The following is a 26,128-nucleotide window of genomic DNA, read 5'->3' as shown; positions in this document are numbered from 1 at the left end:
CCTACAGGGTTCAGTCACGGCACGGTGCGCGTTGGTGCTTGGTTCCTTCACACGGCAGAGCGATGCCACACACACTGCACGGCTAGATGACAGTGTCTTCCTTCAGCACTGGCTGCTCTCTTGGGTTCCTTCTGCTCTTGCCCACTGAACTGTGCCTCGATGAACTTTGCAGTGGGCACAGTTCTCACTCTACCCAGGAGGAGGGGGGTGGGTGTGTGTGTGCTTCTGTGTGAGTATGAGCATGCTTGTGTGTGCAAACCTGTGTGTGGAGTCAGAGGGCAACTACTTTGGGGAGTTGGTTTTCTCCTTCCAACAAGAGTTCTGGTAATGATACTCAGATTCTCAGGGTTGACAGAGAGGCTGCATCTTGCCGGCCCTTTTCTCTTTTGTTTTGTTTTAAACATAGGAACTCCCTTGGTAGCGTAGGCTGGCTTTAAACTCTCCGTCTTCCTGCCTCACCCTCCGAAGTGCTTGTGTAACCAAGTAAAAGTGTGCCACCAGGCCTAGTTCTGTTCTGTTTGTTTTTCTTCCTCCTCCCCGACCTCTTTTTCTCTCTGCTGTTTATTGAGCCAAGTCTCACGCAGCCCAGACTGGCTTTGAACTTGCCAAGTCGTGGCTTTAAACACTAGTACTTCTGATTCATTCTTCTTGAGTGCTGGCATTATAGGCATGTGATGCCTGGTCCAGTTTTGTCTTCAAACATTTGTTATCATGACTCTTACTATTCTGGGTATACCTGTGTGCTCACATATATGTTTTGGTGCTCGTGTGGAGGTCAGAGGACAACCTTTGGGAGTTGGTTCATTTTCCATTGTGGGTTCCAAAGTATTGAACTCAAGTCATCTGGGTTTACCTTGCACCTTGCAAGTGCTTTTTCTTTTTTTTTTTTTTAAACAAACTGAACAATTCAATTAATTTTTTTTTTCTTTTTTGAGACAGGGTCTCTTACAGCTCAGGCTGCCCTTGAACTTACTGTGTACCTGAGGATGACCTTGAACTCTTGATCAGCCAACACCTCCTCCCCGATGCTGGCATTATAGGTGTGTACAACCAGGTCTAGCTTTGCTTTCTGTTCTTGAGGGACTGCATGGCAGAGAGGCTCTGCTGAATGGTGTAGCCCCCGTGTATAGCTGTACACCATTCTGAGGAGCTACCAAGGCCTACTATTTATTTTGACACGTTTTATATTCCTGCTGTCTCCAAGCAACGTGAGGAGAGCACCACGTGGAATGAGGCAGTTGATGCTGGCAGGGGTGACCCCTGGGCCAGCCCAAGACTGAAGACCACCAGCACTAGGGTCCAGCCTACCCTGTACCAGCTACCTCCTGAGAACCATCTTAAGGCCAGTCCCCGGAAAGCTTTCTGGTCCCTGGAAACCGACAGATCTGAGTTTAACTGCTAACCTGGATAAGTCTCGTCTTCAGTCTCCCTGGGATCTGGCGCTCTCCAGATCCTGCCTCACAGTCTCAGGGCAGGGGATTAACGATGGAGGGAGAGGCTGTATTTGATGAGCGAAAAGTGTTCAGCGGAGACTCAGAGTGGTGAAGTAACTTCACAAAAGCCACCTAGTAACAGACAAAACCTGGATGCAGCTTGCAAGTATTTTCAGGTCTCTGGAATCTTCCTAACCCTTCTGCAAGCCAGGTCCTCCAGAAAGGGGACATGCAGCTGTCCTGCCTTATTCCTTGGGGAGCTGACCTTTGATACTGTGCCCTGCCAAATTTGCCTGGAGTAGATTTTGGCTATGAAGAGTAGAGGCTATCTCCCTGGCAGAGATGCTGGGCTGCCCTAGCCACAGCCCACTCCCTCCCTCTCTCTGGTCCTATCTGTGCAGCCACAGCCCAGCTACCTCAGGCACTCCAGATGGGGCAACAGACCAGGTGCTGCTGTTCCTGCAAGCGCCGGCTCTGCTCTGGCCTCCTTCATTTCTCTCTTCTTTCTTTCACACATTTTATCTGTCTGTTCTGGACTGGGTATGTGTGCTAGGTTTGTGTGGGGGTCAGAGGACAGTTTACGAGAGTTGGTTCTCTCTCTCCATTATGTGGGTCTCAGGAATGGAGCCCAGGTCCTCCAGCTGGGCAGTAAATGTCTTTCCCTGCTAACCAGTTCCCTCCTGTTTCTGCAGGGCACACAGTGGCGTCATGCAAGCAACTGAACAATGCGGCTTCCACAGGCTTCTTTGACTCTTCCTCCAGGCTTTGCTCACTCTGTCTCCTTAAGGATGCTGTTTTCACACTGGGCTGGACTAGATACACTGATAATATTCCATACTGGATTTCTTGGTCTTCCTGGGGACCTCATCCTATTTACATAGATCCTTATCTGACATTTTTAAAATTAATTAATTGATTGATAAGGTCTTTTGTACGACAACGTTGAATTTTGTTTTTTAATTTTAAAAGAGATTTCGTATGTGTGTGTGTGCGTGTGTGTCTGTGTGTGCCATGTGTGTGGTGGTGCTTTCAGAGACCAGAAGGGATGGGATCATCTGGAGCTGGAGTTACAGACAGTTGTGAGCTACCTGATGTGGGTGCTGGGAACTGAACTCGAATCCTCTGCAGTCTATCACCCTTCCACTGATGGGGCCTCTGTAGTTATTGTTTTTGGTGCTGGGGATTGAACCCTGGGCCTCTCATGCATGCCAGGCAGATGTTCTACCATCTGAGCCACAGCCACAGTTCCCTTGCTTTGGTTTGTTGCTGTCAGTGTAGATCTTCTTTCTTCCTGTATGAGTTCATAAAGGCGAAGGGTCTTCCAAGTGCAGCAGCACAGCCCCGTAAGAGCTCTCAGATGGGCGATGGGTGGGTATGCTACCTCTGTAGCCAACTTCTGCTTCTTTATGCAGTCTCTGAGGACTGCTGACCCCCAGGCATTACTGCATCTACCTGCTCTTTCCTCCAACACAGACTCATTATCCATCACACCCACAGCAGCACTTCCTCTGGGAACCTTTACCCGTCCCTTCCAGATCTCACTGTGTAGCCCATGCCGGCCTAGAGCTCTCTTCCATTTGCCCCAGCTCACCAAGCACCACTGCGCTTGGCTCTCACCTGGAAATGCTTCTACCTCTCCTCTCACTGGTTTCTCCGCTTCCTCTCTGCTCCTCTTTTCGCTCCTCGTCCCTTCCCCAAAACTTCAGCCTATACACTCTTAATGCCAAAAGCTTTTCTGTCACTGTGTTGCCTTCTGATCCCTGCATCCACTCTGTCAGAAAATCTCTTTTGTTTCACCTTTGTGCAAATTCAGTGGTAGAGTGGTTGCCTGACATGTGCAAGGCCTTAGGTTCCACCTCCAACACTGGAAATGAAACCAAAACTGAGGGAGCCTGGTGGTGGTGGTGCAGGCCTTCAATGCCAGCACTCAGGAGGCAGGGGCAGGTGGATCTGTGAGTTGGAAGCCAGCCTGGTCTACAGAGTGAGTTACAGGACTACACAGAAGAACTCTGTCTTGAAAACCAATCAACCAACCAATCAACCAACCAACCATGGCAACAAACTCCCCAACCAAACTTCCACTCACTCCTCTCTCAGCTCTTAGCCTAGGACTAGGCACTGGGAGGTCCTTCAACTATTCATAACATTACAGCCAGAGGGCGCCTGTTACAACTTTTTAAATTTTTTATTTATTTATTACAATTTATTCACTTTGTATCCAGCCGTAGCCCCCTCTCTCCTCCCCTCCCAATCCCACCCTCTCTCCCTCTTCTCCACCCATGCCCCTCCCCAAGTACACTGATAGGGGAGGTCCTCCTCCCCTTCCCTCTGACCCTAGTTTATCAGGTCTCATCAGGGCTGACCGCATTGTCTTCCTCTGTGGCCTGGTAAGGCTGCTCCTCCATCAGGGGGAGGTGATCAAAGAGCCAGCCCTGAGTTCATGTTAGAGACAGTCCCTGTTCCCATTACTAGAGAGCCCACTTGGATACTGACCTGCCTTGGGCTACATCTGTGCAAGGGTTCTAGATTATCTCCATGCATGGTCCTTGTTTGGAGTATCAGTCTCAGAAAAGACCTCTGTGCCCATATCTTTTGATTCTGTTGCTCTCCTTGTGGAGCTTCTGACCCCTCCAGGCCTTTCTATTTCTCCATGATTTCATGAGATTCCCTGTACTCTGCCCAAAGTTTGGCTATGAGTCTCAGCATCTGCTTTGATACCTTGCTGGGGAGAGTCTTTCAGAAGCCCTCTGTGATAAGCTCCTGTCCTGTCCCCTGTTTTCTCCCTCTTCCGATGTCCATTCCATTTGCCTTTTTGAATGAGGATTGAACATCTTACCCAGGGTCCTCCTTGCTTAGCTTCCCTGTATGCAAAAGACAAATGGGCTGAGAAAGAACAAAAGGGAAACAACATCCTTCACAATAGCCACAAAGGTCATAAAGTACCTTGGTGTAACTTTAACCAAGCAAGTCAAAGACTTGTATGAAAAAAATGTCAAGTATCTGAAGAAAGAACTAGAAGAAGATATCAGAAGATGGAAACATCTCCCATGCTCATGGCTTGGCAGGATTAACATAGTAAAAATGGCCATCTTACCAAAAGCAATCTACAGATTCAATGCAATTCCGATCAAATTACCAACACAATTCTTTACAGACCTTGAAAGAAAAATTCTCAACTTCATATGGAATAACAAGAAACCCAGAATTGCTAAAACAATTCTCGACGATAAAAGATCTACTGGAGGTATCTCCATCCCTGATCTTAAGCTGTACTATAGAGCAACAGTTATAAAAACTGCATGGTACTGGCATAGAAACAGACCTTTGCTTAGCACCTTCTCCACTAAGAACCTTGTATAGCTCCCGCCTTTCCCAGAGTGATAATCTCAGTCCTGGGCAGGAGGTGTCTTAGTTAGGGTTACTATTACTGTGAGAAAACACCATGACCAAAAGTAACATGGGGGAGGAAAGGTTTTATTTCACTCACAGTTGTGTATGATAGTTCATCTTTAAAAGCAGTGAGGACAGGAACTCAAAAAGGGCTGGATCCTGGAGACAGTGGCTAACGAAGAGGCCATGGAAGAGTGCTGCTTACTGGCTTGATCCTCATGGCTTGCTCAGTCTGCTTCCTTATAGGACCCAGGATCACCAGCCCAGGGATGGCACCACCCATAATGGGTTGGGCCCTCCCCCATCAACCACTAATTAAGAAAATACCCTACAGGCTTGCCTATAGCCTGGATCTTATAGTGGCATAAGATTCTCTCTTTCTGTGTGTGTGTGTGTGTGTGTGTGTGGTGTGTAGACATGGTAGCACTGAAACTCACTCCATAGACCAGGCTGACCTGGAACTCACAGAGACCCGCCTGCTGCTGTCTCCCGAGTGCTGGGATTAGAGGTGTGTAATGCCACTACCCAGCTTGAAGGCATTTTCTCAGTTGAGGTTTCCTTCTTTTCAGTAACCCTAGATTGTGTCAAGTTGACATAAAAGTAGCCAGCACAACTGGCCCTTTGTCAACCTGACACAAACACATCACTTTTCAATTAAAACCTCATTTCTCAAGGATGCCATGTTAATATTAATATCATACTATAAACCATATTTTCTTTTTGAGACAGGGTTTCTCTGTATAGCCTTGGTTGTCCCGGACTCACTTTGTAGACCAGGCTGGCCTCAAATTCAGAGATCCACGTGCCTCTGCCTCCCCAAATGCTAAGATTACAGGCATGCGACATCACGCTCAGCTAAAACATTTAACTTTAAAAGTTCCACAGTCTTTACAAATTTAAACACACATTTAATGAAGTGTTTAGTTCCTTTAAAATATCCAGTCTCTTTAAAAATCCAAAATCTCTTTTAAAAGTTCAAAGTCTCTCAAATGTGGGCTTCTGTATAAAACAAAATATTTTGTTGCTTCAAGAGGAAAGAAGCAGGAATTAGTCACAATCTAAACAAAGCAAAACCAAACTCCGAAAGTGTAAATAACTCAATGTCCAATTATCTGGGATTTACTCGTGATCTTTTGGGCTGGTCCTAAGGCATGGGTCACTGCTCTGGCTCTGCCGCCTGCTGCACACAGAGCTGTCTTCTAGGTTCCAGCTGGCTCTGCTCCATTCCTGCTGCCGTTTTTGGTGCTCATTCCCTAGCACTGGCATCTCCTACACTGCTGGAGTTCCTTACCGCAGGTGGGCTTCTCTTGAGCTCTCCCGGGTGCCAGCCCTGCCACACAGTGCCCAACCTTAGCTGTGCTCCGCGACCCCCTTAATCCTTCAACCCCGGTACTGCGTGGGTGACTCTTACCCCACTAAGTTCAGCTTCCAGCATGACATAGAGTCTTGGCCATCTCTGGAGCACAGCTTCTGTGTGCTGACTCCGAGCAAACACGTCCCAGATTTTACCTCAGTGATCCTGGCCTTGTCTTCATCACAGCTGATTCTTCACCCCCAGATGACCAGCATCCATTATCCCAGGTAAGCAAAGGTTTTACTCTAGTGGTTCTGGTCTCTTGTTATCACAGCTCACCAGACACCACAGAAGGTGGTGGTAAGGGCCTGGTAAAGTTTTTCGCTTTCCTCTAAAGCTTCACTAGCAAGGCTTCCATGGTCTGCATTGTACTCAACATTCTTTTTTTATTTGTTTTGGTTTTTCAAGACAGGGTTTTCAGGCAACCCTGGCTGTCCTGGAGCTCTCTCTCTGGGAACCAGGCTGGTCTCAAACTCTCAGAGATCTGCCTGCCTCTGCTTCCTGTGTGCTGGGATCAAAGATGTGTGCCACTACCATCCAGCCTTGCCCTCAACATTCTTAGCTTCCAAGTTCCTACTTGGAAGTTTTCAACACTCAGTGACTTTTTCTAGCTAAAAGTTGCAAAGGCTTCCCACAATCCTCCCCAAAACAAACAGTCAGGTTTATGACAGCAGTACCTGACTGTACCGGTTCTATCTTGTCTTAGTTAAGGTTGCTATTGCTGTAATAAAACACCATAGCCAAAAGCAGCTTGGGGAGGAAAGGGCTTGTTTTACTCCAGTTCCTCATAACTTCATCTTTAAAGCAGTGAGGGCAGGAACTGAAGCAGGACAGGACGCTGGAGGCAGAAGCTGATGCTGAGGCCGGGGAGCGGTGCTGCTCACCGATTTGCTCCTCATAGCTTGCTCAGCCCACTTTCTCATAGAACCAGGACCACCAGCCCAGGGATGGCACCACCCGTAATAAACTGAGACCTCTCCCATCAGTCACTAATTAGGAAAATAACCTCCAGTGAGATATCATGGAGGCATTTTCTCAACTGACGTTTGCTCCTTTCAGATAACTCTGGCTTGTGGGAAGTTGACAAAAAGCTAGCTGGTGCAGCAGCAGGTAAATGTGCTTGCCACCGAGGATGATGATCTGAGTTTCGGCTTCAGAACCCGCATGGTGAAAGGAGCATGCTGACTCATGCAAGCTGTCCTCTGAAATTCACAGTCCTCTTTCTAAGAGCCCTCAGGGCTGGACCCGATGAACCTTACAACCTTCTTGCCCGGCTCTCTTCCATTTTTTCCCATCTCACTCTGTCTGTTCTACCTGCACTGATATCTTGGCTGTTCTTCCAGGCAGCGTGAATCCTTGGGGCCTTTTCATAAGCTGTATTGGCTGCTTACAATACTTTCCTCCCTTCTCTCAAAGTCTGTGCTTAAATCCCACCTCTCCAGAGAGGCCTCTTCCATCACCCTGCCTGGTTGGATTTCCCTTCCTAGCAGGTTGTATGTGGGATTTACCATCTTAGGTCACCCATTGTCAATTATTCGGCAGACAAGATAGCCAGCACCTGTTTAATGAATATATGTTGCACAGTAGTTGTGGTCGGGGAAAAGGCAAAAGACGAATGAGAAAAGCCTTGTCCACAGGGTGACCATCACGTGGTAAACTGATGTTGCCAAGAGCAATTCTGTCAGGTCTAAGCCTGTATCGAGTAGGGGCCAGAGCAGAGCTCAGGCATGGGGAAGCCCTTTTAGCTGATCTCCAGAGAAGGTCCACGTAGATGACTTGAGGGTTATTTGTGTGCTTTGCTTTCTTTCCTCAACTAATAGGGAACCACTAGTGGCAGTAGGAAAGAGCAGGAGAGGGAGGCTGCATACACTTCATGTCTTTCCCTGTGTGGCTCCTATCTAGGTCTGTGTTCCTGGCAGGGAGCTGTGTAGCTCTGACCAGGCAACCTTGTTAACATGCTTCCAGGAAGTGCTGGAGCTGCTGGGTGCAGGGGCTAGGACTGGGAATAACTCTTAGCTGTTCCTCTCCTCCAGGGTGTTTCTGTTTAGCCAGCTTCCTTCTGTTTCGGCGTCCCACCTGAATCTGTTGTGGAACCCAGGGCTTCATAAATGCTGTGGAGGTGATCAACCACCAAGCCACTGCCCCAGTTGGTGATCTTTTAAAAAATAACTTATTTAAACTTTATTTTATGTGCATTAGTGTGAAGGTGTCCCTTGGAACTGGGGTTACAGACAGTTGTTATCAGACATGTGGATGTTGGGAATTGAACCTGGGTCCTTTGGAAGAGCAGACAGTGCTCTTAACCACTGAGCCATCTCTCCAGCCCTAGTTCATACTCTTTTTTAAAAAGTAATAAATTGAAGGGCTGGAGAGTTGTCTCAACAGTTAGGAGCGCTGGTTGTTCTTGTAGAGGACCAGGGCTCAGTTCCCAGCATCCACACGGTGGCTCACAACCATCTGATGCCCTCTTTGGCCTTCTCAGGCACTGCATGGATATGGTACACACACACACACACACACACACACACACACACACACACACACACAGAGAGAGAGAGAGAGAGAGAGAGAGAGAGAGAGAGAGAGAAGCATTTATACACACACAAAATAGAGAGAAAAATCTCAAAAAATAAATTGAATCAGACATGGTATTGCATATACCTAATGCCTGAACTCAGAAGGCTTAGGCAGGAGGATCAGTTCAGGGCCAGTATGGTATATAAAATGAGATACTGTCTTCAAAGAAGAGAGTGAGGTCTGAAGAGTTGGTTCGGTGATTAAGAGCATCTGTTGCTCTTGCAAAGAACCTGGTTCAGTCCCTGTGAAACAGGCGGCGGCTGCCACTCCAGTTCCAGGCGTATGTGACACCGTCTTCTGAACTCCTTGGGCACCAGGCATGCACATAGTATGCAGGCATAACATTTATACACATTAAAGGCTGGAGAGCTGGCACTTGGCACCAAATCTTGAGGATTGGAGTTTGCTTCCTGGAACTCGTGTAGCGGAAGGAGAGAACCAAATTCCATAGGTTGTCCTCTGACTTCCACCCTTCTCCACATACATGTACATGCACACCTAGAAACAGATAAACACATGCAAGAATAGAAAAAAACACAAGTGAAAGAAAGAGTTTAGAGCTAGATGTAGCAGCACAGGCCTGCAATCCCAGCACTTGAGGGATGGAGGCAGAGCTGAAAACCACTCTCAGAGACAGTAAATTTGGGGCTAGCCTGGGCTACATGAGGCACTGTCTCAAAAACAGAAGGAAAGGCATGTTATTAATTTTTATGGCTGAATACTATTCCATCACATAGATGAGTTACTTTGTTTTTTTCCTTTGATGGGCAGACTAGTTACTTCCATCTCTTAACCAAACACTGAGAGTGTTACCATAAGCACAGAAGGGAATATGTGTGTGTGTGTTTGATTCTTTGGGGTGTGTATTTAGGAGTGTCTCTGAGTGACATGATAATTCTGTGCTGAACTTCCGGACTTCCGCTTGTTCCGCTTTTACGCTCCTAACAGTAGTGTTAGAGCAGGGAAAACCCTTGCTCTCATTCTCACCCGATGTCAGCTTTGGGAGCCCTGGGAAATATCTTTTTAATTTAATTTTTAAAGTTCCACTTATTGATTGGAAGAGGTGTATCACCTGCAGTGTGGAGGTCAGAGGACAGCTTGCGGGCATTGGCTCCCTCCGTTCATCACGTGTGTCCTAATTAGGGAGGACAGGGCTTATTCGGCTTATGCTTTCACATCACTGTTCAGCCATGAAGGAAGTCAGGACAGGAACTCAGACAGGGCAGGAACCTGGAGGCAGGAGCTGATGCAGAGGTGCTGCTTACTGGCTTGTTCAGCCTGCCTCTTTTTTTTTTTTTTTTAAACAGAACTCAGTATCACCAGCCCAGGGATGGTACCATTTACAGTTGGCTGGGCCCTCCCCCATGAGTCACTATTTTAGAAAAGAACCTACAGGCTTGCCTACAGCTTGATCTTGTAGAGGTATTTTCTTAATGGAAGCTTCCTTCTTTCTGATGACTCAAGCTTTTGTCAAGGTGACATAAAACTAGCCAGCACAGTGTGGATCCTGGGGATCAAACTCAGACCATCAATCTTGTCAGCAAGTACCTTTACCCATTGAGCCATCTTTTTTGACCAAAACAAACAAGCAAACAAAAAACAAACAAACAAAAAACCACAAAAAAAAAACTTTTAAAAGATTTTTTTTTTGAGATAGTCTTTTCATGTAGCCTGACTTGCCTAGAATTTACTATCTAGACCAGACTGAGCTTAAATTCACAGGGATCAGTTTGCCTCTACCTCCTACCTTTTTAAATATTAAAACAATTCTTTAATTATGTTTATTTGTAGTGGAGTGTTTGTGTGCACATGGGTACAATGCCCATGAAGGCCAGAAGAGGGAGCAGGAGTTACAGATGGTTGTGGATGCTTAGCAGGGGGGGCAGCGAACTGAACCTGGGTCCTTCAAAATATCAAGGGCTCTTAACTGGTGAGTCATCTCTCTAGGCCCTGGAAAGACTTTTTAATAATGCAGCCAGGTGTGGTGGCACATGCCTTTAATCTCAGCACTCGGGAGGCAGAGGCAGGCACATCTCTATGAGTTTGAGGCCAGCCTGGTCTACAAAGAGAGTCCAGAAAAGCCAGGGTTTTGAAACCCTATCTCAAACAACAACAACAATGATGCTAAGTATTAAAGCACATGCTTTAATTTCATGGAAGGCAAAGGCACGTGGATCTCTGGGAGTTTGAAGGCAGCCTGGTCTACATAGAAAGACCCTGTCTTAAAAATTATTTTTAAACTAATTTCATAGATGTATGTAGTACTTTTTGAGAATATTCAGCCCTCCACTCACGCTCACCTCCTACTCTCCCTTAACCCTCCTCCTCCTTTCTTGGCTTTTCATGATTTAATAGGGGCTTCTTGCATAAGCACGTGTTGGGGGGTATTATTTTCTGGAGCACTGACACCCTCTGCTTCTGTGGCCCACAGAGCTGTTGTGGACCATCTCCTGAGTCTAGTCATTCTTCTGTCTCATCCAGTTCTCTGGTCTCTCTTCCGCCCTGTCTCCTCTCTTTTGCCCACCCTGATTCTCTGGAACTGGGAGGTGACCAATGTGAACTCCTCTATGTGGGCCTCGTGACTTTCCCATTGTGTCTGAGCAAAGGGAGCCACGGCAGGCTTTTGAGGGAAGGAGAAAAGGGAGAGGCTCAGCCCAGGGACCCTTTTGTGATCTGGTAACCACAGACAGAGCTTGAAACTTCCTGAAGGCCCAGGGTCCTGTGATAGACAATTCATGTGAGGTTGCTGGTCAGTGCCCTTCGTTAATCTCCACCTCCAGCCCTGCCTCTGCCTGTCCTCATCGTGAATGTGCTGTCACCCACACTTGTCTCCATCCACAGCTCTGCCCTCTTCCTTCTACCAAGTGATCCATCCGCCCACTGCTCTGTCGCTCTCTTTCCAACACAGGTGACTCATGCCCTCACATGGGTCCCTCTGCCTACATCAACATCCCACGGCCCTTGTGGACTGAAGGTGACCCATGCAGCACTGCTGACACCTGTAATCATTATTCTCTGCTGCTGGGGTATGCCGTGTGTGGTGGAACACGGAACAGCCTCTCTGGTCTCCACTGGCATCTTTTACCCCAATGTGATGACCCAAAGTATCAGGAGATAAATGCTCACGTCTGCTCTAGCAACTGCTAATCTTGCACAAATGAATCCTCAAACTCAAAGAGACAATATTGGCTCTAAACCAGATGTAGGGCTAAGCAGCCTGAAAACACCCTCTTCTCCCCATCATTTCTTCTGTAGAAGGATGGGTGGTTCGGAGCAGCTGTGTGGCTTTCCCTGCACCACACAGCCAGGAAGCCTACCGTCTGTGCCTCTACACCGCAGACTCTGACGTATTCCTCCTTCCTGGTGTTCATCTCTGTCTCCTCCAGTCCCACATCTAGCCTGTGACTGAAGGTCTTGGGCCCAGCCCCAGCAAATTGCCCCAACTCTGGCCAGGTCTCCACTAGAAAGATCCTTCTCAAGCTCTCAGCCTTTGGGAATTTGTATACCTTCTAGTGTCCCTAGTAAAATCCTTATCATCATCATCATCATCATCATCATCATCATCAGCAGCAGCAGCAGCAAATTCACACAGCTAAAGAGAAGAGCAGACTCTATAATACTTTAAAACTGGCAAACAGCATGGGGCTCCTGCCCTGCTCAGACACCATCAGTGACTCCCCATTGCCAACCAGATCAACCCCTTGCCTCTGAAACTGACCCTCATTGCCCTTCTGGAACCTTCAGCCTCCTGGTCTCTCACATCCCAGGCCAGGAAAAGCTACCTGCCAGACTATACCTTCCGGTTTCTCTGTGCCTGAGCCCCACCCCCTCTGGTGAGCCTGGTGAAATCCAACCTCTCTCCACAGGCCTAGCTCGAATGTCACAAGCTTCAGGGCACCTGGTCTGCACTTTCTTCTGTGGCTTTCATACAGGAAAGCTTCACTTATTTCTATCTCCCATTCTTCACTTCAAATCCCTATCTCTCCAACCCCCCCCCCCCAGAGTGGAGTATCTCGTGAGAGAGGGTTCCTGAAGATAGGGGCTTCTTAAACTGTCTTAAATTGGTTCTCCTCTCTCTCTGCCCATTGACCCAAGTCAGTTGCTTGCCTACCCACCAACCTTCACAGTCCAGCCATAAGGTCTGACTGGACACTTCTGGAGCAGATGGGCTGGCCAAGGACCACATCCCGGTTCAAGTCAGCGTGCCTGTGAGTGGGTGGGCTGGGCTGAGACGGGAGCTGAATAGGCTCGTGCTTCTGGAGACCCTCCCCCTCTCTCTTCTCTATTTGCACTTATTCATTTAGAATTTATCTGTTTTTAGATGTAGTGTTTGTTTTATTTTGTGTACGAGAGTGCCCTGGCTGCACGTGTGTAACGGCAGCACATGCCTGCCCGGTGCCCTCAGGGTCAGAAGATGGTGTTGGAGCCCTTGGAACTGGAGTTGGAGATGGTTGTAAGCTGTTAGGTAGGTGCTGGGAACTGAACTTGAGGCCTCTGCAAGAACAAGTGCTCTTAACTTGCGAGTCATCTCTACATTCCGCCTTTATTTCTGTGGTGTGTGGGTCCCAGTGGTCTTTGGCGAGCCTGGAGAACCACCTGTGGGAGCTGGTTCTGTCCTTCCGATACAAGAGTCCTGAGAACTGAACTCAAAGTCATGCTCGGTGGCAAACACCGTTAACCTGATGAGCCATCTGGCTGTCCCCTCCTTTTCTTTTGTCCTTTGAAAGTTTTACTATTTTTATTTAAAGATTTTTTTTAAAAATCATTTTTGGTTATTGTATGTGTGTGAATGTGTGTGGGGGTGTATACACGTGAGTGCAGAGCCTCTGGCCCCTCCAACCCTCTGGCACTGGAATTGCATACAAGCAGCTGTGAACAAGTGCTTTAAATCTCTGACTCCTTTCTCCATTCTTCAGCACTCCCTCTCCCTTTTCTATCTATCTGTCTGTCTGTCTGTCTGTCTGTCTGTCTGTCTGTCTCTCCACGGTTTCCTTAATTAGCCCAGGCTGGCCTGTAATTCGTGATTCTCCTGCTGGGACAAGAGATGGGGGGCGGGGGAGGGGAGGGTGCACTGGAGGGACAGCTGCAGAATCCGACCCAGGAGGGCCGGTAGGGCAGGGTTCAGGAGAAGCAGGGAGTCCTCCACCTTGGCCTGATGGAGCCTGCGAACTCTTGAGAGCCCTCAGAGAACACTCCTGTGGGACAGTGCCGGTCTCAGAGGTGCAAGCTTGGAAGCCGGTTCTGCCTTGGGGCTCTGAGGGGCTGGTGTGGGAGATGGGTGACCCAGAGGAGAACTGAGGCTCTAAAAGGACCCGGGAGTCTGAAGGTTCGAGCTCTTAGCTGTCTGAGTTTCCACGTCTCCATCTCTGTCTGTAAAGCTCTTCCTTTCTTTGTCTGTTCCAGTGTCCTAGTCTGGCGTCTAGTAAGCCCTCAGGATCTCGGGGGGGGGGGGAGGGGAGGGCAGCGGGGAGGCTGGCAAGCGACAGGGCAGGGGCGTTGCCAGCGTGGGCGTGGCCCCGCGGTTGTGAGGCGGGGCTTAGGGCTCAGCCTGGAGCTTGAGCGGGGCTGGGGCTCAGCCGGGAAGGTTTAAAGGGATAGGGCTGTCAGACAGTACAGTCCGAGCACCTGCGGATCTGGATCCAGCGAGGCACGCTGAGAGCCGGTGAGTGCGCGGGTCCAGCGGCTATGGCCTGAGCGGGGCGGAGCGCACAACTGAGGGCGCAGCTAATTCCAGGACCCCGCGACCAGCGATGAGGCTGAATGACCAGGATAGTCGGTGGATTGAGATGTCGATGTATCCCGGAAGGTTGCTGGGGCTGTGCCATTCTAATTTTCTGAGTGAGCCCTGGTGTCCTGGGAGTTACTTATTTTTGAGTGCTGATGGTGGAGATAGAGGAAGGGGCGCTTCTTGGGCCAAAGATTCTTGCTCTGGGACACCTCCTTGCAGGGACTGCCTGAGTCTCTGATGATACTGTCTTGAAGAGGAGGCCCGAGTTGGGGTGTAGTTCTTGGTACAGGTTTTTCAGAATGCTTGAAGCTGCCCGTCTTGCTGATGGGTCTTCTCTTGTGGTCCAGCCTTTACCATCCACAGAAGTGTCAGCATTTCCAAGTTTCCCTCTTTAAAAGTAAAACAGCGTCCCAGCCCCTCTACTTTTAGCTATGAGCTCTGGAAGTCAGTCAAAGGTGGTATTTGCCTCATAAGTGCTGTCTGGGGGGTCTCAGGGGCCTGGCCCACCCCCATTTAGAACCGTTGACGAGCTGTCCAGCTTGGTCCTTGCAAGGGACTGTGGCTCCCTACTTGGCGGAGCCCTGGCTTGAGGTGAGGGATAGGGAGAAAGAGGCTGCCTTTGGCCTGTGCGTGGGCAAGCGGGGGGTCCTGGCTCAGAGTCCCTTTATAGGCTGATCTACCTCCACAGTTCCTACAGCACCTCTTGCTCCACAATTAAACCCTGTCTCCACGTGTTCCCTCCTGTCCCAATTTTTCTGCCTTGGAGCTGACTCCAGCAAGAGCTTGTAACATCTAACGACTTGAAGGTGAAGCCCCCTGAGGTCCCTGAGGACTCTGATTTGATTGGTGGTGGTGGTGGGGGTCGGAGGGTTGGAGAAAGAGAGCACAGACCTGTGGACAGTCAGTGGGCAAGCTGGGATTGGAACAAACCAACCCTGGCTGACCTCAAAATCCTGGGCCACTTTCTGCTGGCCCCGGCGTCTCTGTAGCTCCCAGCTTGGGTTTCTGAGAGGTAACATTAGCTATGGGTTCATGTCTTGGCTGTGACCAGAGCTGGTAACAGCAGAGGGCTTGGATGACCTGGGAGATATTCGGAGAATGAGGCCTCGTCTCTCCTCCTGGACTAGCCTTGGGCTTTGTTCTGTAAATCCCAGATGTCCAGCCAGCAGAGATGAACAGGTAACAAGATGACAGCTTCACATGGAACTGTGCGTTATAGTGAGTGGGCACCTTACGTATTCAATATTTTTTTTGTTTGTTTTACTTTGTGTGTGCGTGTGCATTGTTTCGGCTCAGAGGTGGAAGTTAGAGAACTGCTTTTGGCAGTCTGTTCTCCCCTTCAAGCATGTGGGTGTCAGGGACTGAACCCAGGTTGTCAGGCTTGGCAGTGGGTACTTTTACCCACTGAGCCATTTTAATGGCTCATAAACATTCTATATGTCATCATATCTCTGTGAAGTGGAGAAATATAGTTCCTGTCTGAAGCAATCAGGGCTCAGAGAGGTGTGGACACTTGTCTCAAGTCACACAGCTACAAGGGAGAAAGCCCTAGAGAATCCTTTCTCCGGCTCGTGTCCAAGTGTGGCCATGTTTGCAGTGGTATGCAGAGGTCATTACATCCCAGGTTGCCACGACCTTAAAACTTCTTTTAAGGCAGGACCTATTTTGGGACAAAGAATATACAGGCTTCAAACTTTTATGGGACTCTTCCTTACTTGATTTGACAACTTGGTTCTGTCCTCGTAAGTTTCTCTTGATCTTTTCCTCAGACTCCCAGAACTCAAGGTGCACCCTGTGGAAAAACAGACCTAAACAGTTGCTTTCAATTCTGACCTGGAGTCTGGTCCTTTGGTTGGGGAGAGAAGTCTCTAGGGGGAGGTAGATGTTTTGTGTTGAGAGTCAAGGGTAGGCTTGGATAGGAAGAGATTGCCTTGACTATTGGCAGGAAGGAGGCTGTGGGGTGATTTATCAACTTTGGGGTGTTCCTGTGTCAAGCCCTGGCCAATGCTTGGCATTCTGGAAAAGGCATGTACGCAGTGCCTGCCACTGGCCGGGGTCCATGTCCCGAGCTTTTTTTTTGTGAGCCCACACACCTTGTATAACAAGTTCCTGACTGGCAGCTGGCCAGCCCAACTTGACAAACCAGCGCTTCCTGGGTGTGGGCTGGGCTGGGCTGTAATGCTGGTTGCTGGTACCACTGATGCCAGATAAAGCAGTCCCAGCAGAATGGGTGGAGTATTGTGACAGGGCAGGCTGGGCATCTGGAAGACGCTAGGGGCTGATTCAGGGAAGAAATGGCCTGCCAGCCTTCCACAGCCTTCCTAGGGTGCAGGCTTTGGATTTGTTCCAACTTTCATTTTGATAAGAGAGTGTCTCTTGTAGTCCAGGCTGGCCTCGAACTGACTAGCTGAGGATGATCTTGACCTTCTGATCCACCTGCCTCTACGTCCCATGTGCTGGGGTTACAGGCATATGCCATCACACCTGCTTTTCTATGATGCTGGAGCTTAAACCCGGGGCTTCATGCACTCTAGGCGAACATCCCATCAATTGAGCTAATTGTGGGAATAGATTCATGCTTGTTACCCCACACTTTAGAGGCCGAGGCAGAAGGATACTGAGTTCCAAGCCAGCTGGACTATAGAGCAAGTTTAGCCTAGCCTGGGCTATGAGATGCTATTTCTTTTCTTTCTTTCTTTTCTTTTTCTGAGATAGGGTTTCTCTGTGTGGCCTTGGCTGTCCTGGAACTTGCTCTGTAGACCATGCTGGCTCACAGAGATCTGCCTGCCTCTGCCTCCTGAGTGCCAAGATTGAAGGCGTGCACCACCACTGCCCAGCAAGACACTATTTGAATCCAAAATCACTGAACTCTCCCTAACGACCTCAGAGGATAAACCCAGTTGTTATTATATTGCTACATATTCTTAATTTATTTTTTTTCTAGACAAGGTCTCACTATGTAGCTTTGGTTGGCCTGGAATTCTGTAGACCAGCTAGCCTTGAGCTCACAGAGATCCATCTGCCTCTGCCTTCTGAGTGCTGGGATTAAAGGCGTGCCACTACACCCAGCCCCAAATTATTACATTTTACTACTTTTATTTATAGTGTGGGATTTTAATACATTTATTTATACTGGTGTGTGTGTGTGTGTGTGTGTGTGTGTGTGTGTAGTGTGTGTAGTGTGTGTGGGCTGGGTGTTAGTGAGTACCTTTACACAGTGAGTCTGAGCCTTCTTGCCAGGACCATATTGCCAACAAAACAAAACAAAACAAAACAAAACAAAACAAAACAAAACAAAACAAAACGTCTTATTGCACAGCTCAGGCTGGCCTCAGACTCCTGCTCACCCTGTGTCCTACCTTGGCCTCCCAAACGCTGGGATTGGAGCCTGTCCAATTGGCTATTGTGTGATTGTTACTCCCCCCTCTATTTGTAAAGATGTGTGCAAGCATGTACATGTGTGGTTGTGCACATGAATGCAGGCCCCTGTGGAGGCCAAGAAGGGGTGTCGGCTCCCCTGGAGCTAAAATCACAGGTACTTGTGAGACACCCAGTGTGGGTGCCAGGAACTGGACTCAGGTCCTCTGGAAGAGCACTATGTGCTTTTGTTTGGGTTTTGTTTTGTTTTGAGACAGGGCTTATCTGTGTAGCCTTGGCTGTCCTGCACTCACTGTGTAGACCAGGCTGGCCTCGAACTCACAGAGATCCGCCTGCCTGAGCCTCCCTGAGTTCTGGGATTGCAGGCGTGCGCCACCGTACCCTGCACAGTATGCGCTTTTAATCTGGGTTCTAGGCATCGAGCTGAGGTCGTCAGGTGCGTGTGGCAGATATCCACCGAATCGTCTTTTGGGCTCCATATACGTGTCTTTTATTGAGGCTTAGCTACTCACGGTGAAATTAACTTTTTTGACATTAAGGACTGAATCCGTGGCCTTGCACACGCTGTCATGCCCTTGCACACGCTGTCATGTTCTTGCACATGCTGTGCTCACACACCAACGCTTAGCTGCACTCCTCCATTGGAGGAAATAACTCTGTTACAGTGCACTCGACATTTGATTCTAGTTCCTTCCAAGATGGTGGGCGCCCAGGATTTCTTCGGGGCTCCAAAAGGAGACCTCTTGTCCTCTAGCAGTCCCTGCCCACCCTCCCACCCCATCCCCGACTTCACTAGTCTGCTTTTCAGCCTGTGGGCTTTTGTATTCTGGACATTTCCTATCTCTAGGGTCACAGATGGTGTGTGAGGCCTTTACGTCTTCCATCTTTCACCCAGAATCATGTTTTCAGGTTTTCTAGCATTACAAAGGCCTTATTCTTTCTCATGTCTGAATAGCATTCCATTGCACCAATATGCCGTGTTTGACACATCTTTTCATCTCTGCTCAGTTTTGACTTTGAATTTTGACCGTTGTGAATCATACCGGCATGAAAATTCTTTGAAAACTTGTTTTACAGTTTTTTGGGTATACACCTAAAAGTGGAATTACTTAGTCACATGATAATTTAAGCTTTAACTCTCCGAGAACAGCCAAATTGTTTCCTGTGGCAGTTGCACTTCAAAACGATTTTTTTTACAGATAAGATCTTACTATTTAGCTCCGGTTGGCCTGGACTCACTATGTAATCCTGGTTGGCTTCAAACTCACAGAGTGTGTCTCAAGCACTGGGAAGAAAGGCCCATGTGAAGATTCAAAGACAATTTGAAGGAACTGGTTTTCTCTTTCCACCACGTGGGTGCCGTGGATTGAACCCAGATTGTCAGGCTTGTCACCAAGCACCTTCGTCTGCGAGCCATCTTGCCGGCCCTCAAAACTTTTTGTAACGTTTATGTGTGTGTGTGTGTTCTGTGTGTGCACGTGCAAATATTATTTGTAGGCATGCATGTGAAGCCCAGAGGAGGAATTCACTCTCCAAGTTATTCCCCTGAGACAAGGTCTCTCCCTGAAGCCGGAGCTCGCTGGTGAGGGGAAAGGTCACACTGCAGGCCTCAGCTGCCCTCCTGTTTTTAGCCTGATGGCACCGGAGTCCCAGGTACAGCCATGTCAGCTTTCTGTGTGTGGGCTGCGCATCTGAGCTCTGTGCTCATGCCTGCACAGCAAGTGCTTTTACCATTGAACTATTTCCCCAACACTGATTAATGCTATTAGTTTTCTTTCTTTCTTTCTTTCTTTCTTTCTTTCTTTCTTTCTTTCTTTCTTTCTTTCTTTCTTTCTTTCTTTCCTTCTTCTTCTTCTTCTTCTTCTTCTTCTTCTTCTTCTTCTTCTTCTTCTTCTTCTTCTTCTTCCTCTTCTTCTTCTTCTTCTTGGAGCGGGGTCTGGAACGCATGATTGTCCCAAAATTACAGATACTTTCTAAACAAATTGTGTTTACTAGGCCAAGAATGGAAGCCCTTGCCTTTAATCCCAACACTTGGGAGGCAGAGGCAGGAGGATCTCTGTGAGTTCAAGGCCAGCCTGGTCTACGGAGTGAGATCCAGGCCAGGAGGTGCTACATATTGTGAGCCTATCTAAAAACAAAACAACAACAAAAAAGCAAAACATCTATTTATATTGCTGTGATGCCACACATGCCTTGGAGAGTATCTGAGGTCCAAAGACAACTTGCAGGACTTGGTTCTCTCCTTCCATGGTGTTGGGGTTGAACTGAGGCCACTGAACCAGGCCCCTCAATGACTCGTTTATCAAGGCCTTTCTTGGGCATCCAAGAGACCTTTTCACATCATTCCCATTTTTTCAAAAGAGGAACCACCTCACCTAAGAAACTCTCAGTTGGAGAACACAGCTCCTCCTCCTCCCAGGGACAGAACTGGGAGTCTGACCTCAGGTGGGCTGAGGTGAGGTGGGCACAGGGCTTCAGAACCCTTCCTGTCCTTGCGCAGTCTGCAGAACCAAAGCCAGGGGTCCTCTAGCCAAGATTCCTTCACATGGCAATCCCCCTTTTCAATGCCAAGATGGTTTTTGCTGTGCCTGCACTGAGTTGTTAGCTGGCTTTAACGACAGTGAAAGCGACAGCCTACGGCTGGTGCTCACTCATTCTTCTGAGAGTGATGGAAAGGTGGAGGCTGACTGGTGTGAGAGGAAATAGGCTGTCGACAGGGCTGGGCTTGGCAATGAGAAGGAGCCCGTGTGGGCATAGCAAGGGAAAGGCATGTGAGTGGAGGAGAAGCTCAGAGGTGAGAAGCAGTTTGGCCCGAGGCTGGAGTAGGCTGGAGTAGTCACTGTCAGTGAGAAGGAGAGAGTGGGAAAGAGTATTACTGGAAAAACCAGAGGCCATGTCATACAGGGTGTCATAGTCTGGGCAAAGTGTCTGAACATCACTCATGGGAGGATTTTGAGCAGGGAAGTCCATGATCTGATTTAAATTTTATATTTAAAAAAATTTATTTGTGTGTGTGTGCACGTGTGTGTGTGTGTGTGTGTGTGTGTGTGTGTACATGTGTGTGCATGTTGATGGAGCATGTGTAGAGGTCACAGGACAACTTTTGGTAGTTGATTGGATCCCAGGGATTGAAATCAGGCTGCCAGCTTTAGCAGCAAGCACCTTTTCCACTGGGCCATCTTGCTGGCTTGCTGATTTTATTTCCAGAAGATGCTTTTAGCTTCTGTGTGTACCAGGGAACACTGTGGCAGTAAGGGCAAGCCACGGGAGACCACCACTGTGCTGGGCACATGCGCAGTGGGAAGACGGACTTGAAGAAGAGCCGTTCTGCATTGCAAAAGCATTCGCCAGCACATCACATTCTGAGGCAATGGTTGTGAAACTTGGCTTTAAAATAATTTTGTTGACCATTGGTGCAACAGGAACTGAACAAGACCAGTCACTGAATACACTCGTTGAACTGACCCACTCAGAAAAAAAGAGATTGAAAAAATTGTTTTTGTGGGAGGGCTTTGTAACCTAAAAATCCCCCTCTCTTTCCTTCTGTTTAAAACTATATAAAAGCATTCTGTTGTAGTTATTTAATATGAAAGTTGTATTGCTACACATAGTTTTTCCTAGTGTTATTAAAGATTCATTTTTAAAGATGCACGCACACACACACACACACACACACACACACACAAATGCAGGTGACTTTAGAAGCCAGAATCTTGGGAACACCCTGGAGCTAGAGTTTTATGTTTGTGAGCTGGCTGTTGTGGGTCCTCTGTAAGAGCAGCAAGTGTTTTTAACTGTGGAGCCATCTCTCCAGCCTTAATATATATACGTGTATATATATATATATATATATACACACATATATATGAAACATGTTTGAGTGTAGAAAGGGGGTGATGTAAAAATCTGAAAGTCTGGGAATCTTCTAAACACGTCAGGGGCAAACTAACATTGGGTGCTGCGGCACAGGAGTCAGCTTTGGTATGAGATTGCTGAAGGCCTAGGAGTGGTGTGGGGTCCCCCAGTAGTGTGCACAGGAAGGAAGGGAGAGAATAGAGCTAAGAAACCTCCACATCTACAACTTGCATGAGAAGAGGACACTATACTGGACCAGGAAAGACCCTTGGTGAGGAAGAGCGCTGAAAGTGGGACTCCTAAGGGGCTCCAGAACCAGGCTGAAGACAGCGGGGACCGTGGACGGTGTTAGAGCAAGCGCTTAGGGGGATGATGATGGTTTCGCTGGTGAGCATGCAGATCTGAGCCTGCTTCTCAGCACCCACGTGAAAAGCTGGGCATGTGTGTGAGTCTTCCCCTTTGGGAAAGCAGGACAGGAGGATTCATGATACTTGTCAGCCAGTCAGCTGGTCAAACCAGTGAGCTGTGGGTTCAAAGACAGACAGTGCTGGTGGTGGGAGGAAGGTGGAGAGCAATTGGAGAATGAAACCTGGTGTGCATGACACAATCACACACACACACACACACACACACACAAAAGAAAGCTGTTAATGGTGGTATATGCTTATAATCCTTGCAGTGAAGAACTGAGGCGGGAAGGTCTGTAGCTGAAGGCCAGTCTGGGAGCCACAAAACAGAGACAAACAAGCAAATGAGAGCCAGATCTGGGGAATGGCTCAGGGCATAAAGGTGCCTGCCAGTACGCATGACTGTTTGAGTTCCATACTTAGGGAAAAGCTGTTCCTGAAGGCTGTCTCCTGTACACACACACACACACACACACACACACACACACACACACACAAGGCAGTGTTCTGCCTCCTCAATACATACACAGACAAGTGAACGTAACTAAAAAATAAGACAAAGGCAGAAAAAAGGGAGGGAAATGGAGGAAGGAAAGAAGGAAGGCTCCCCAAGCCAGGTTCCGGGGATTGGAAAGTATCACCTCGGAGAGGTGGTTCCACAGGTGAAGCCACTTGCCATGTGCCCGACAGAGTTTTATCTGCTAATCCTGTGTGGTGCAAGGAAAGGACCAATTTTTGCAAATTGTCCTCTGACCTCAGCATGGCACCATGACATACAAATAAATAAATACGTGTAAAATGTCCTCCTGGAAGAATGTTCCTGAGGGCCACTCCCCTCTGCTCCCTTGGCAGTCTCACTAGATACCTGGTTGCATTAATGCCTTATGTGGTCCCCTCCCCCTAGCTCCCTGGCCACGTCTGTCATGTTCACCACGTTAACTCCAGTGCTTAGAACTGAGTCACACACTTTATTGGGCCTCGCAAGGCCTTCGCCAACCAGCCTTCTGAAGAAAGACCTGGGGAGCAGTTAGCGAGGGCGTGGTGGGCAGAGGCGTGGCGGAAAAGGTCTCCGTGGATGGCCTCAGTCATGGCTGACTTTCTCATCAGCTACTGTTAAACTGTTAAACAAATGAAGAGTTCTGGGTGTGTGCCCTGGGAGCTGCCCAGGTGAAATGCTACCCATTTCTTTTAAAAATTAATTTCATGCATATAAATATTCCATCTGCATGTTTGCCAGTGTATCACATGTGCTCGGGGCACCCAAGGAGGTCAGAAGAGGTGGGGAATTGGACCCTTTGGAACAGGAGCCGTGTATGGCTGGGAACCGCCATTTGTGTGCCGAGAAGCGGATCCTCTTCATGAGCCTCCACGCCATCCCTCCAGCCCCCCCCCATCCTCTGAGGTTTATTTTTATTACTTAAACATTTATGTGTATGTGTTCATGTATCTGTGCAGGTTTGTGCTTGTCAGTACAGGTGCCCATGGAGGCAGAGGCACTGGGTGCCCTGGCACTGTTACAGATTGTGGGCTGTCTGACCTTAGTGCTAGCACGTGGCTCTCTCTTGCACCAGAATCTTCCACGCTGCTTCCATCTCCACAACCTCAAATGACGCAATCTATCTTTCTATAAATAAAGCAGCGCTATCGCGCTGGTTTTTCGTTTGTTTGTTTTACAAGACAAGAGTCTCACTAGATAGCCCAGGCTGACCTTGAGTGCACGATCCTCCCGCCTCAGCCTCCCGGGGGCTGGAGTTAATTCATAAGCTGTGATGTCTAGTTAATACTGACCTTTTTGCAGTGGGCTTATTTCACCTGTATCAGAGCACACGTCTGACTTCCCCTTCCTGGTCTTTGCTGAATCATATTCTGCAGTGTGCATATACCGTCTCTTCCTTATCCAGTCACCTGTCCATCGATAGGGCGGTTTGGGCTTTTTTGGACAAGCTGTACAAATAACTCTTTGAGGTCTTTCATCTGGATATACACCCAGAGGTAGACTTGCTGGATTATGTTATTCTAGTTTTATATTAGGTGTGTGTGTGTGTGTATGTTTGTGCACATACCATGGCATACATGTAGAAGTCATAGGAAAACTTATGGGAGTTGATTCTCTCCTTTCACTGTGGGGGCTCCAGGGGTCAAACACAAGTCATCAGACTTGACGTTGAGTGCCTTTACCCGTGGGACCATCTCTTTGGCCTCATGTGTGTGTGTGTGTGTGTGTGTGTGTGTGTGTGTTTGTGTGAGTGTGTGCGTATGTGAGTGTGTGAGTGTGTGTGCGTGTACAAGCATGCATGTGTCTTTAATAAAAAGATAAGGTCTCGTTTAGCTTAGCCTAGTAGCTGAGGATGGGCTAGCCCTCCTGATCCTCCTGCCTCAACCTGCGGAGTGCTAAAAAGGGCAGACACCACCACACACCCCTTTCTGCCTAGTTGTCAAAGGAGCGGTTGGAGTGCTTTCCAAAGTGGTTGGACTCTTCACGTTCTCCTCCATGGCGCCCACAGATTCCAGCTTCTCCACTTCAGCGCCAGAATTGCATTTTATTTTATTCTACTTTATCTGTTCAGTGCTAGGAATTAAGCTGAGGGCTTTGGGCATGCTGAGCCAGCGTTCTGCCCTGACATACCTTAGCCCTTGGGGGGACGGTTCTAGGGAGAAGGTCTACACCGCGCCCGAGCCACACCCCCAGCCTCTCTCTGGGGCACTCCAGGCAGACGCTCTACAGCTGACACACGTGCCTGGGACTCATTTCTTCCTTGATTTGGAGGAACAGAGCTGAAATGCAACCTCCTGCTGTGTGGAGGACTCCCGGAGACAATGTCTTCACCGGCCTGGGTGTTTGGTGCTATGCATGGAGAGCGCTGTATCCCTGCTCCCTCTTCTAGTCACGCTTCTGCTTTATTTTCCTCAGGAGCGGACCCTAAGTCAAGGAGCACCAGTAACTTACCTGAGAACAACTTCAGCAAATACCAGTAAAGAAAGAAGAAAGCCAAGAGAGCTGAACGCAGGTACAAAGGAACACACATGCCCATGAACAAGAGTAGCATGTTTCCCCGTCCCTAGAGACGGAAACAGACCCAATGTCCATCAGCAGATGAGCGGGTGAGCCAGAGCACGGCTGGTCCTCAGCAGTACAAACATCACAGCGAGGGTCCCTGCCAGTGTGGCTGAACTTGGAATAAGCCAGGCAAACCCTCAGAATCACGAGGGACGCCAGGCCCCAAGCGACCTGGGTGGGATGGCCCACCATGTTCTCCACAGTACTTAGGAGGCAGTGCCCTGCAAGAGGATCAGAGCCAGCCTCAGCTACACAGTGAGCCTGAGGCTAGCCTGTGCTCCATGCCTGTTTCAAAAACAGATTTAAAAAGGAAAGGCGACAAGAAGGAAGGGAGGGAGGAAGATCAATAGATGACAAATTTTGTACGGAAGGAGGACGGGGAAGCGACGGCTAAGGGGCATTGGGTGTTTTTCTGATCAAAGTGCTCTAGAGAGGTGCGACGATCGAACAGCATGATAAAAGTGCTAAATGCCACTAAAGCCTTACTTCCTTATTAGTGTCATAATTCTTATTAAGTGTTTATTTTTGTGACAGGATCCACTCTGAGGCAGTTCTGGCTTGGCACATACTCTGCAGCCCGGGGTGGTGTCAGCCTGAGTTTCTCAGGTGCTGAGATTTCAGGCGTACACCGCCACACTTGGCTTCCAGACTCACTGTTTTCTTTTTATTTTGAGACGGAATCTCATTAAGAAGTCTTTGTTGGTCTGGCCTGAAACCTATTGTGTGAGCTGAACAAACCTTGGGTGCAATTTCTTTTCTTTCCCTTTTATGTGTGGATATATGTGGATATGTACATATGCAGGTGCCTGAGGAAGCCAGAAGAGGGCATTGGATCCTCTGGAAGTGTTTGTGAGCTGCTTGAGGTGGTGCTCTGGGAACCAAACTTGGTCCTCTGGAAGAGCACGGCGTGTTCTTAACCACTGAGCCATCCCTCCAGCCCCTCAGACC

At 48.5% G+C, this 26,128-nt stretch overlaps 1 protein-coding gene across 2 annotated transcripts in view; it reads left to right on the top strand.

Moving 5' to 3' along the window:
• Positions 1-6,044: 6,044 nt before the first annotated feature.
• Positions 6,045-26,128, top strand: part of LOC110548891 (ultra-long-chain fatty acid omega-hydroxylase) — a 44,543-nt gene continuing 24,459 nt past the window's right edge. Inside the window, exons 1-2 of one of the 2 annotated variants that reach the window (XM_060371031.1) lie at positions 6,045-6,404; positions 25,034-25,130. The gene's annotated coding sequence lies outside the window, so the exon portion shown is untranslated. Of the gene's footprint in view, positions 6,405-14,324; positions 14,417-25,033; positions 25,131-26,128 lie in introns of those variants that run through there. The other variant, XM_021637547.2, reaches the window with a different exon arrangement.

Source organism: Meriones unguiculatus, chromosome 17 (genome assembly GCF_030254825.1).
Source record: "Meriones unguiculatus strain TT.TT164.6M chromosome 17, Bangor_MerUng_6.1, whole genome shotgun sequence".
In the NCBI taxonomy this organism is placed as follows: Eukaryota; Metazoa; Chordata; class Mammalia; order Rodentia; family Muridae; genus Meriones; species Meriones unguiculatus.
This window is presented reverse-complemented; position numbering and strand designations above follow the sequence as displayed.